Source organism: Taudactylus pleione, unplaced genomic scaffold (assembly GCF_031769625.1).
Source record: "Taudactylus pleione unplaced genomic scaffold, aTauple2 ptg001477l, whole genome shotgun sequence".
Classification (NCBI taxonomy): Eukaryota; Metazoa; Chordata; class Amphibia; order Anura; family Myobatrachidae; genus Taudactylus; species Taudactylus pleione.
The window spans coordinates 1,525,050-1,537,713 of NW_028285875.1; positions in this window are offsets into that span (position 1 = coordinate 1,525,050).

Consider the following 12,664-nt stretch of genomic DNA (forward strand, 5'->3'; position numbering starts at 1 on the left):
GCTTCAGCCAATAAGAATCAGGGTGGCTACTGCTGTCACATGACGGATACATTACAGACGCGGTCTTAGCTAGTCGCAGTTTCAACCTGCAGCGGCTTTGCCGCAGCTAACCAATAAGAATAAGCCTGCTTCTCATTTGTTGCTGCTGGACATCCACCACGATCTACCGTTTGAGGGTCTGCAGTTGACCAGTTGATCACAATCAACGCTTTGGCCACCCCTGCACTAGTATATACTGTTTACTCTGCTTACCATCATACAAAAAGTACACACATAGGGGTATATCCAATTGTCGCACTGGTCGGGATTCAATCAGCGGGGATTCCACGCGCGGGAGTCCCCAAGTCCCCGCTGATGGACTTTACCTCACACCTCATGTAGGTGCGAAGTAAAATCTGCGTAAAGCCATCCTATTCAGCCTCATGTGAGAGGGAATAACACACTGATTCCGCAGTTCTCGCGGAATCAGTGTGTTCATGCGCGCAAGTCCCATTCTAATGACGCGGGGAAAAAGCTATTTAATTGAATAGCTAATCCCCGTGTCTTGGTACTTTTGTCCGATAAAACCCCGGCTAATTGAATATGCCCCCTACTGTATCAACATTTTCTTCCTTCAACTTTTTGTGTCTGTCTGTTTCTTTTTACCCATATTTACTATCTCCCCACTTCTTCAAATTGCCCCTAACACCCACTTTTCCTCTCTGCCCCTCACCACCCATTATTCCTTTTACCTTAAACCTTCTGCGGCCATCCCTTTCTTTTTTCACTTCTGTCCTCTTCATCCCTAACCTCCTCCTCCCCTTCTGCTGAAGTCACTGGAGTTCTGCAGCTTGCCGATCAAAAGCAGGAGTCCCACGTCGGCGCGGGGGTCCGCCACTGTAAAGACATCTGGAAAATGGCCGCAGTGGCCATTTTCCCGTCGTTTGTGCATGCGCTTTACAGGGAAAATTTCTGTTGCGGCCATTTTCCCGGGGACCTGTGCATGCGCTGTAGACTGTGGGCCCACTCTAGTGCCCAGAGTCTATGACTCCAGCGCTGGGCGCGCTCAGTTCAGAGCACCCGCAGGGGGGGTTTCCACGTACCTAGAAACCATCCCTGCCCATTGCTCCATCACTGCCTGCCCGGCGAGCTGCTGAACAATATTACTTTTTGTTTTATAAAGAGACACAACCTGAGCTGACTGTAGGGGAAGTTGCAGCACGCAAGTTCTTCTCAGTCAGTTCCCTTAGGGGCACTGTGACCGGCAATGTGAAAGAGCGCCTGCCGCCGGGACACTGTCTAATACTGCCAGCGCAGCGAGTCCCAGATCCGCGCGATGCAGGTGGAGGTGCCAGGGGGATAATATTTAGTAAAGGAAGCCAGATGACTACTGTACGTATATGCGGGAGGGAGGACGGTGCCGGGGCAGGAGGATAATCTTTATTAAATGATGCCAGATGACTCACGTTTGTATGTATTTGCCGGGGGGGGCGGATAATATTTAGGTGCCAGGGGATAATCTTTATTAATGATGCCAGATGATTCACTGCTGTATGTATTTGCCAGGGAGGGGAGGGAAAGGGATAGGATAATATTCAAGTTATGCCAGATTACTGCTGAATGTATTTGGGGGGGGGGATAATATTCATGAAATTATGCCAGATTACTGCTGAATGTATGTTGGGGGGGAATAAGGCTTATTCTGGTTAGATGTTTTTGTCATTGGGTCTGTAACAAATTATTTGGAAACCCCCCTTTCAAAATCCTGCATTTGCCACTGCAGAGCACTGCTGGCTGCCGAACGGAGAGGGAGGGGGGCCGTGACGGAGACTGCACATGGGCCCCCTCCTCACTAGAAATGCCCCTGACAGTATACTAAACAAATCATGGCTGCCAGACTGCCTGTGTAAAGTCTGAGTGGCATCCGCAGCACTGGTGTAGCAAACCGCTGCCATCTCTCAGTGACTGAGACAGTGTGCACCGGTAGTTCTGCTCACTGTCTCCTCATTCCCTGTAGCCGCAGTGTCTGCCTGATGTGTCCAGGCTCAGGCTACCTGTGTCAGTGTCTATCAACGTTGCTGCATACGTGCCGCCCAAAGTGATTGCTTTCACTTTTTGTTTGTGAAAGCAATCCTTATGACTCAATTGCCTGCCCCCTTGCTTTGTACTTCCCCTTTGCTCCTCCTCTTCTGACGAGGAGCAAGAAATAGATGACTCCTGGGCAGAGAGCCTGGGAGTGGGAAGGGAAAGACTGCTGTGGACTGTCAGTAATACTATATAATATATAATATATATTATGAACAAGTAATGTGTGTGTGTGTGTTAGTGTAAAATGGGGTGAGAGCTGGATAAGCTTAATGATATGTAAGAGTCCTTAGTTTTTTGTAATTAGTTGGAATTTGGTCAACTGTTGCTAGGTAGAGTAGTTTGGGGGGTTTATTTGGTTGGTTGGTTTCTGACCATGTGTGAGTGGCTATATGTGGGCTTTATAAGGATGGTGTACGCCCAGCAACTTCCTTTCTGGAAGGTGTTTGTCACTCAGTGCCATCTTGGACAGTATCTGGTGACATTTATTAGTTTTCTTCTCCCTGTCTGTGTGTTCTTGTCTCTTGTTACCCCTTGTCTTCTCTTTGTTTCCCCTTTTATTCTATTCCCCTCTACTCGTTCCCTGCTAGATTCCCCCCTCTTTCATTGCATTTCCCCCCCCCTTTTTCCATGCCCAGCCCTAAGCTCTATCCCCCCCCCCCTGTCATTTCAGGGATCCTCCTGTCTCTGCCAGGCGCCGCACCAGCCCCCGGCCCTTGTATTTCTCTCCGGAGACTCACCTCCAGCTCGGGGTTTAGCCAAGTCCCCTGCCTCTGGTTTTCCGACGCCCTATGGCCGTGTCCCCTGCTTCCCTGGACAAGCAGGCCCTGTCTCCTGCTAGGCCACCGCCCATCCCAGTGTTCCCCATGATGCACCCGCAGGCGAGGCATCACTTCCGGCGCTTGCGGGCGGCTCTTGCGTACGCCCGGCCCAGTATACAGCCTCCTGCTGTCCCCCTCCACGGGTGCCCCCCACGGTGCTGTAGCAAGCTGCGAGGGGCCCGGTTTAACATCCCTTCTTCCGCGGCACCCCCCCTGCAGGGGTAGCGGCCGCCATTTTGTTTCATGGACCCGCCCCTCCATACCTGGGCACTGCCCCCTTTTGGCTTCCTGGGGGGAAATCTTGCTGGGGGTACATTTTTCAGAGACCCTCTTTTCCCATTGAGGAGAGCAGCTTCCACCCCTCCTCATCCCCCTCCATTGCCTTGCAAGCCATCATCCCTAAGCCAGTTTCCCCCCTCTTTTCCCCTGCCATGAGTCCACCCAGTTTCCCCTGCTCTGTCCTCTGCTCCTGCTCTCCCTGCCTGGTCCTCCCCAATTTTTCCTCTTGTTTGCCAAACCTGTTTTTTCCACATTTTTTCCGGCCGAGGTTCCCTTTCTCCCATTATTCTTTGTCTGGGCCCCCCTTTTTTTTCTTACTGGTACCCTTCTTTTTCTCTTTTTTACCCTTTCCTCCATTACCCTGCACCCGCTTTTTTGGGTGTTAGCTTCCCTCTCCACCTTAGTCGCAGAATTTTGCTCCTCCACAGGGTACAGCCCCGCGCACACCGGTTTATTCCTCTTGAAGAGTGGGTTGCGCCGCCTCCCCCCCTTTACCTTCTTCTACCGCAGCATCTTCTCCTCCACCCCCTGCACTTCCCCTGGCCACAGTTCCAGGTACCCATGCTGTGGTGTCCAGTGATTTAACATTTTCTGTGTCTTGCCGTAGTGTTTTGCCTAGTGTTTCATGATGACTTCTGCTGGTGCTGGGATCTCAAGTGGAAGCGCTGTGATAGGTCTTGCTACAGGTGACATGATTGTTGCCCATGATGTTGCGGTGCCTGCGGCTGTTGGTGACGGGATGTCGGGGCCGGTTGGTGGTGAGTCTACTGTCCCTCCTTGACTGTTTCATAAGTCTGGTTCGCCGGCGCACCTGCGTAAATTAGCTAAGCTAGTTGCCTGGTCTTTAGTTAGGAAGGTGGTTAAGCATCAGTCAGCTCCTGTTGCTATTGTGGGGCCTGTTGAGGATTCTGGTATGGTTCATTGTGCCAATACGGCAGTGCAGAGGGGTTTGCAAAAGCAGGCATGGACAAGATTTGCAAGGTAAGTCTGTGGATGTTTTTATCTAACCGAGCAAAGCTTTAGGTAAAGCCAAGAAACCTGGGGGGCCTGGGGAGGATTCTTGCTGTAGCTATCACCATTGGCTTAGCATACTGTCTTTTTCCACCTGCTACCTCGAAATGCACCCATTGGAGCACCGGAATGTCATTAAGTATATTCATCTGGTGCACAATATTTTCGTCAAATCCAAAGGTTTTGTTTGGAGAGATTACGACTAACAGTTTCATGGGAGGCAGGACGGTCAGCTGGTTATGCCTCTGGGCCGTAAGGATGTTGGGATCTGGTTAGCAGTTAACCAGGAAGCTAGGGTGCCTGCGGGGTATGCAGTCGGGAAACCGGCTACCTTAAAACCGACAGCGGCTTCCCGGCTGCTTTATCCCGGCGTGGGATAAATAACCGGCATCTATATCTAGACGCCTGTCATTTACCCGACGCCCGGAGACCAGCACCCAGCATCCCGATCGAAGGGATGCCGGGTGCCGCGAATGGACAGCCGTGGGGGGGAGGGTTAGGTTTAGGGCTCCCGGGGGGGATTTAGGATTAGGCACCCCCCTGGGAGGGTTAGGGTTAGGCTAGGGGAAGGGGGGGTTAGGGTTAGGCACCCCCGGGGGGAGGTTAGGGTTGGCACCCCCCCTGGGGGACTTAGGTTTAGGCACCGGGGAAGGGGGGCGTTAGGGTAAGGCACTTAGAGGGGGGATTAGGATTAGGCACTTCAGGGGAGGTTAGGGTTAGGCACCCCTAAGGAGGGTTAGGGGGTTTGGTTAGGTTAGTTTATACTTACCTTAAGGACGATCGGTATTTCCAGCGCTGTCGGGCTTCCGCTGCCAGCCTCTGCTGATCTGTCGGGCTGCTGCTGCCAGGAATCGAACTGCCGGCCATGCGGCAGCCGGGATTCCATACCGATTCCACCTGGGTGCAGGACAGGAAGGCTACCCTCTTTTCACGTGCTGGTGTGAATGTGCTTGCCAAGGGGAAATGTTTTGCCTTTAATGATTCTCGGTGTTCCTGGGGGGCTGGGTGTCATTTTTTGTCACTCCTGCCACATCTATAATGGCAGTCACCCCACCTAGGACTGTAAGTCAGGATCGGAGGGTGGTTCAAGGGGTGGGACAGATGTTTCTGGAGTTGACAAATATGGTGGCATTAGATGATTTGGCTAATGGTTGAGCTGGTATCCTTTGCGGGAAGATTCCTAATTTTTGCTGGACAGTTTTAGTTTAGTTTTCCGGAATTTGCGTTCGGCCAGAGAGCTTCCCCATGTGGTGTAACAGAAAGTGTTTGTTGAAGTGGCTTTGGCCCGTAAGTCTGGGCATTTTTTCCCGCTCCCCCCTTTGCCGGATATGTGCATTTGTCCTCAGGGGGTTGTGCAATAAAATGTCCATGGGAAATATTGTTTTATACAGCATATGTCGTACCGTCATGGGGGCTCTGTGAACGATGCAATCCCTCACTCGCTTTGCCAGGTTTGGTACCAGTTACTCGATGAGGCGCTCGCGATGATACAGGGTTTTGGCCCTGGGGCTTTTTATGGCAAAATTGGATGTGGAATCCGCTTTTCGCCTACTGTCATTGCACCCTGAGTCCCTACGTTTTATGGGTTTTATGTTAGATGCCAATTTTTTGTTGACAGGCGCCTCCCCACGGGCTGCGCTATCTCGTATGGACATTTTGAAAAGTTTAGTTCTTTCTTGCATTGGTGTACCCAGGCTGGTATGGGCCATGCGGGCATTGCACATTATTTGGATGACTTTTTGTTCATCGGCCCATTGGATAGCTCCATTTGTGGGAGCTTTTTGTTTTTTGGGGTTTTTTTTCTTTTTTGCGCAGACCCTTTTCCGGGTGCTTGGCGAGCCGTTTGCTTTGGACAAGATGTTAGGCCTGACTTCTTTCTTGTCTTACCTTGGTACCGAAGTGGACTCAGTTGCTGGATGCTTCCGGTTGCTGGCAGATAAGGTGCAGCGATTGCTAGGTCAGATTCTGTGTTGCTTGGATTCACTTCGGGTTAAATTGCTCCAGGTGCAGCCGGTCCTAGGTTAATTTAATTTTGCATACCAGATCATTCCGATGGGGCAGGTGTTTTGCCGCAAGCTGGAGAGTGCCATTGCAGGGGTATCCCACCCGCATTTCAGTGCTCACCTTTCCAGGGAAACCCTGGATGACCTCCGGGTGCGGTCTTTGTTTTGGTGGATTTCAATTTGGAGTCTTTTTGGCCTTTGCAGCCGGTTGACAATGCTGTGTTGCAGTTGTTCACCGATGCTGCAGGTTAAACTTGCTCCGGAGCATTGTCAAGGGGGACTGGTGTGCTGCTCCATGGCCTGCATCATAGATATCTCGTGGCTTGCAGTCCAACCTGTTGTTATTGGAACCTTTTCAAATAATAGTGGCTGTGGATTTGTGGGCTGACAGGTTGTCTACCCAGAACAAACATTTTGGTGAGCAACCTGGGCTCAGTGCACACTATTAATAATCAGCGTTCTTCTTCTCCTATGGCACCGCGTCTGTTAAGGCTCTTAGTTTTGAAATGTTTGCAGGCAAATTTTGTCTGCAGGGCGTGATATGCCCGGGTATTGAGAACAGGATAGCGGATTCCCTATCCCATTATCAATAGGTTTCGGATGTTGGCCCCTGAGGCTAATCCGATTGGGATGACTTGTACGTCTTCTGTTTGGTAGATTGTCGAGCCAAACTAATTGCCCTGGCCCGGAGGTCCCTGGCTCTGTCAACGTTGTGGGTTTACGGAGCAGCTTGGTGCGATTGGGAGACTTATCAGGTTAGGTATCCTTCTGAGGGTAAGCCTTTGGGTCAGCACTTGGTTGAGTTTGAGTGGGGCCATTATCGGAAGGGCCGATCTAAGGCGGCCATGGCTTCTGCCCTAGTGGGTATTGCTTTTTCTCTCGCCTTCATGGTGGACATGACCCCGCAAAGTCGTTTAGTGCTGTCTAAACTCCTCCCCCTTAAGTGTTGGGCTATAGCAAGACCAGTTTATGTGGCACTGCTGCAGTGTCTGGTAGGGGGGTTTCATTGATTGCTTTTTCTGAATTTGAATCTGTTTTGTTCCAATTAGTGTTTGCGCTGGCTTTCTTTGGTGAATTTCGGATTAGCGAGTTTGTTGCATCTAGCAGAAGGTCTGCTGACTCTGGTCTATTACTTAAGCTTGTGGTACTTCAGGCTGGAGCTGTCCTGTGCAATATCCCCCACTAAAACTGATCAGTTAAGGTGCGGGTGTTGGGTTACCATCAAGCTTCATCCTAATTCTGAGATTTGCCATTTGTACTTGTTTATATGCGGGTCTTTGCCTATTAGCCAGCCCGCAATGGTTATGTATGCGGACTCATCCCTCTTAATTAATTTCCAGTTAAGTGCTGTTTGGGTCAGTTGGGTTTGGATGTTGCACAATAGGGTACTCACATTTCTTGCGCAGCGCCCAGCAGGTTCCCTCCATCTGCCATTCAATCTGTTGGTTGATGAAGGTTGTCCGCCTTTAAGTCACGTGTGATATGTGATAAGCTTTAAGTTGTGTTTTTCCTACCTAGAAACGTTGTTTACCCGCCAGTTTTTGAAAGGCTAGCATTCAAAAATTGATGGTGTGAAAGGATTTTTTAATTTTTCCTCCTAAAGGGCCTCAATTCAATTGGCTTATTATCCATGGCTCACGGGAGGTTTTTTAGATTTTCTCCTTTGCTTGGGTATTGCTACTAATATTCTCCTTCTTGTTTACCACTCTATCCTTTTTCTTATATATGTTCTAATTACTGCAAAGTTTTAGTTCTATTTGTTCTTTTACAGCTTTGTCCGTGTCTTCTGAGCAAGTGTGGCTTGTGGGCCATTCATTTATTTATTGGGCTGGGAAGCATGGGATGGTAAGACGGGCATCCCTATTAGGTGGGCGTCAGGGTCGGTGGTTTGGGGTCCGAGGTATGCATCGGTCGGCTCTTTTGGACCTTCTGTTTCATCATAAGAAGTGCTGTGGGCGCCTGTCATGATTGGCGATTCACCTTGGAGGCATTGATATTGGGCCGTCGAGAGTATTGATCTGATCTTGCGGATGAGGGCTGACTTGACCGCCATTTGGTTGCGGTAGCCTGAGGTGTGCTTGGTGTGGTCGGAAATTGTCCTTTACCATGTATGGAGGGTTTCTAGAGACCTTTTGGCCTTGGATAAGGCTCGCAGGAAGATTAATAAGGCTGTTTCTCATTTTGTCTCCAGGTGGTTTGGTGGTGTGGCACCCAAGTTTGCGGCTGGAACAGGCTCAAGTTTTTCACCCTGATGGGGTACATTGGTCAGGGTTAGGGTAGGTGTGTTTGTTTTTGGGTGCTGCTTCTTCTTTTTGGATGCGGTCTGGTGTTTTGGTTTGGGTGGCAGGCTGCAGCTCTTTGAACTTGGCGGTGGTGAAAAGGTGCTACAAACCAGCAGCCACGTAAGGTATAAGAAAACGTTGTGGAGCACATATCCTTTGAAGGGTCATAGTATGGCCTACCTCTGCGGAACACATCTGTCTCTGCGGACACGCTCATACTACGCAGTATTATAGGAGGTTGTGAGTCTTCACAGCTCAGCTTACAATGACCACAGGGGGGGCATATCAGTCGCTCCCTAATATTGGTTAAGTAACATGTGGCTGGAGCTGAGTGTTTGTAGCATCCTTCTTTGCCTCCCAAAAGTAAATTAAAAGCTCAGGGTCATACCTTCAATAAAAGCAAGTTATGACCAGTTAACCAAAGCAGTCTGTGTCCGTGTCTTTATTTGAGTATAAGTCAGTTTTAGGTTGTTATATTGTCTTTAATTGCAATAAAGTTATGGACCCCTTAGATGAGACGAGAGCTGCATAAACTTAAGGATAAGTAAGAGTCCTTAGTTTTTGCAATTAGTCGGAATTTGGTCAACTGTTGCTAGGTAGAGTAGTTTTGGGGGTTTATTTGGTTGGTTGGTTTCTGACCATGTGTGAGCTTGTGGGAGTGGCTATATGTGGGCTTTATAAGGATGGTGTACGCTCAGCAACTTCCTTTCTGGATGGTGTTTGTCCCACCCTCCATCCCCTATCTCTTTCCTATGCGCTTTATTGTGTTGTGCTCTTGCTAACACTGTTATATTATCATGTTGGGAGAGAAGGTGCTACAAACCAGCAGCCACGTAAGGTGTAAAAAAATGTTGTGGAGCACATATCCTTTGAAGGGTCATAGTATGACCTACCTCTGCGGAAGGACTTTGGGCATCTGACATTGCGGCCAGGCTCATACTATGCAGTATTATAGGGGGTTGTGAGTCTTCACAGCTCAGCTTATAATGACCACAGGGGAACGTATCAATCTTTCCTTAATTTTGGTTAAGTAACAAATGGCTGGAGCTGAGTGTTTGTAGTATCCTTCTTGCCATACAAAATAAAATTAAAAAGTTCAGGGTCATACCTTCAATAAAAGCAAGTTATGAACATTTAACCAAAGCAGTCTGTGCCCGTGTCTTTATTTTAGTATAAGTTAGTTGTAACTTGTTATATTGTCTTTAATTGCAATAAAGTTATGGACGCCTTATGGTGCTGTCAGCACCATTACTCTTAATGACAAACATGATACATTATATATTTATATATATTGTGCTTTTTTTTATTAAACTAATTTAATCAGCCTATTATTTATTTGGGATCGATGGGCTTTTTGCATGTATTTTATCGGAAATTTAGTTTACCTTCCTGGTGGCAAATACAATATTACAAAACAAAAGTGTGATAAATAACTGCAGCAGATGAATGAAGGTTGCTTCCATTTTTGTACAATGCTTAACCCCAGCAAGGAGCACAGAAGGGAAGATTAACATTAATTACTGTTTGCATACATTCACATGAATTGGACTATTGACCCCGATCTGGTTTCTGTACGATCCGCGGGAGGATCATTCAGCTCCAGTGTTTGCTACAATGAATACCCGACACTTTAGCACCCTGTCTGGCACACTATCCCTGTTCCATTCATACCCTACTTTATTATCTCACCCTGTCTGGCACACATCTATCCCTGCCCCATTCATACCCTACATTATTATCTCACCCTGCCTAGTAGACCACGCATCCGGCCCCATTCATACTGTACTCTACATCAGAGGTTTTCAACGCCAACATTCAAGTGCCCCTAACAGGTCATGGTTAGAGGATTTCTGTCCATAAAAGCAGGTGTGATAATTGCTGAAGATAACAGATTGGTGGTACTTGTAGACTGGAGTTGAAAACTACTGTCCTACGTTCAGGGCCGGCGCTACCATTAAGCAGCTTTATGCAGGTGTCTAGGGGCACTGATCACTGGAGGGTGCTGCATGCCACCGATAAATGTAACATATATAACATTGTGTGCTGGGTCTGTGGTGATGGTATAGCAGCAACCACGGTGTTGGGCTAGTGAGCCGAAGCCACTGCTCTCAGTCACTGTGACAGTCTGCACCGGCAGTGCTGCACACTGATCTCCTCTCTCCCCGCAGCCACTGCCGGCTGCCTGTCATCAGCGCTGATATGCGCTTGCTTTCAACCCCTGTGGCACCCCCTGGTCTCCTCTATTGTCCCCATAGCTCCTCCTTTACCTCTCAGAGATGAGGAGCAGGCAAGCCGCCTGGGCTGAGAAGAGTCTGAACTTTCGTAGGTAGCAAATTAGTAAGTGTACTTCTGTGCTGTTGCTGTAGTATATACTGTATATTAACAATGTCTGTTGTGTGTGACACTAGTTAAATATATAACATTAGCAAAGGGGTATGCTGCAAGGAAGAACATAAAAAATGATGATTATGATGATGATGGTAATAATAATAATAATAATAATAATAATAATAATAATAATGATAATAATAATAAAAATCTATGTAGCTTTAAAACTAATTGTAGCTGGGACTGGCAGTTTTACAGGGTGTGTGTGTGGGGGGGGCGGCATTAGGCGGAAAGTCTAAGAAACCTTGCACCGGCCCTAACTCGTATCTCCAACTGTCTCTCTGCTATCTCTTCCTGGAAGTCCCAGCAATTTCTTAAACTTAATATGGCTAAGACAGAACTGATAGTCTTCCCACCATCCCACATAACCTCACCTCCCACTATTTCTTATCAATTGATGGAATAACTATCTCATCTAGTCCCACGGTGCGCTGTCTTGGAGCTATCCTGGACTCATCCCTCTCCTTCAAACCACATAACCAGAACCTCTCACAGTCCTGTCGTTTCCATCTCAAAAATATTTCTAAGTTTCAGACACTATCTCACACAGGATCCTACTAAGACCCGAATACACTAACTGGTCATCTCCAGATTGGACTACTGTAACTTCCTCCTATCTGGCCTCCCCAAATCTCATCTCTCTCCTCTCCAGTCCATCCTTAATGCTGCTGCATGGCTTATCTTCCTCTCCAAATGCTCTACATCTGCCTCCCCTCTCCTATAAGCCCTCTACTTGCTCCCCATCCCTTTTAGAACCCAATTTAAGGTTCTCACGCTCGCTTACAAAGCCCTCACCCAATCTACCCCATATACATCTCTGATCTCATCTCCCTTCACTCTCCTCTCCGCTCTCTTCGTTCAACTAATGCACGCCGCCTTTCATGCCAGCTGATTACTTCCTCCCACTCCCGCTTCCAAGACTTTGCCTGCACTGCTTCCCACCTCTGGAACTCTCTCCCTCTCCCAATCAGACTCTCCACCTCTTTGCAATCCTTCAAACGGGCTCTCAAGACCCACTACTTCATGAAAGCCTTCCAGCTATCATTCTAACTCCCTGCTACATGCTCCTTCCTCCCCATCTACCCCATCTGTGTCACTCCTGTTTGTCTTCCACTCCCTTTTAGAAAGTAAGCTCTTACGAGCAGGGCTCTCTACCCTTTTGTGCTTCTCCCTACTTTAGTTTCATCTACTTCTTACTCACCACTAGGGCACCTAACACTTGGTTGCTTATGTTCTGTTGCTTATCTGGGTGTTATGGTCACTAATGTAGCAATATATATTATCCATGTCCTGGTCCTGTATTGTATTGTTCTGTAAGTCGCTTGTCTACAACTTGTTTATGTACTTTGTAAGACGCTGCAGAACATTTGTGGCGCCATATAAATAAATGATAATAGTAATAATATCACACACCTCCCAGGGTTTACACTCACAATAGTTCTGATTTCCACAGGTCAAGACTCAAAAGAGGTGTGGACTACTAGGAAAGACACATGAGGCATAGATGTGGTATGCCTGAACCAATCTGTACAGTACATGCTTTACAAATATGTGGGTCTACATGATAATTATTTGCCTATGTTGTAAGGGGTTGGGTATGAAATCCCGGCTGTCGGGATGCCGCTGGTCAGAATACCGACGGTGGTATCCCGACAGCCAGAATCCTGACACCCATAGGAAGTAATGGTACATATTTTTCTAACCCCTACCCTAACCCTAACCACCCTTCCTCGGTGCCTAACCCTAACCTCCCCCCCTAGTACCTAAACCTCACCTTCCTCTCCACGCACCCTAAACCTAACACTCCCTCCCCGGT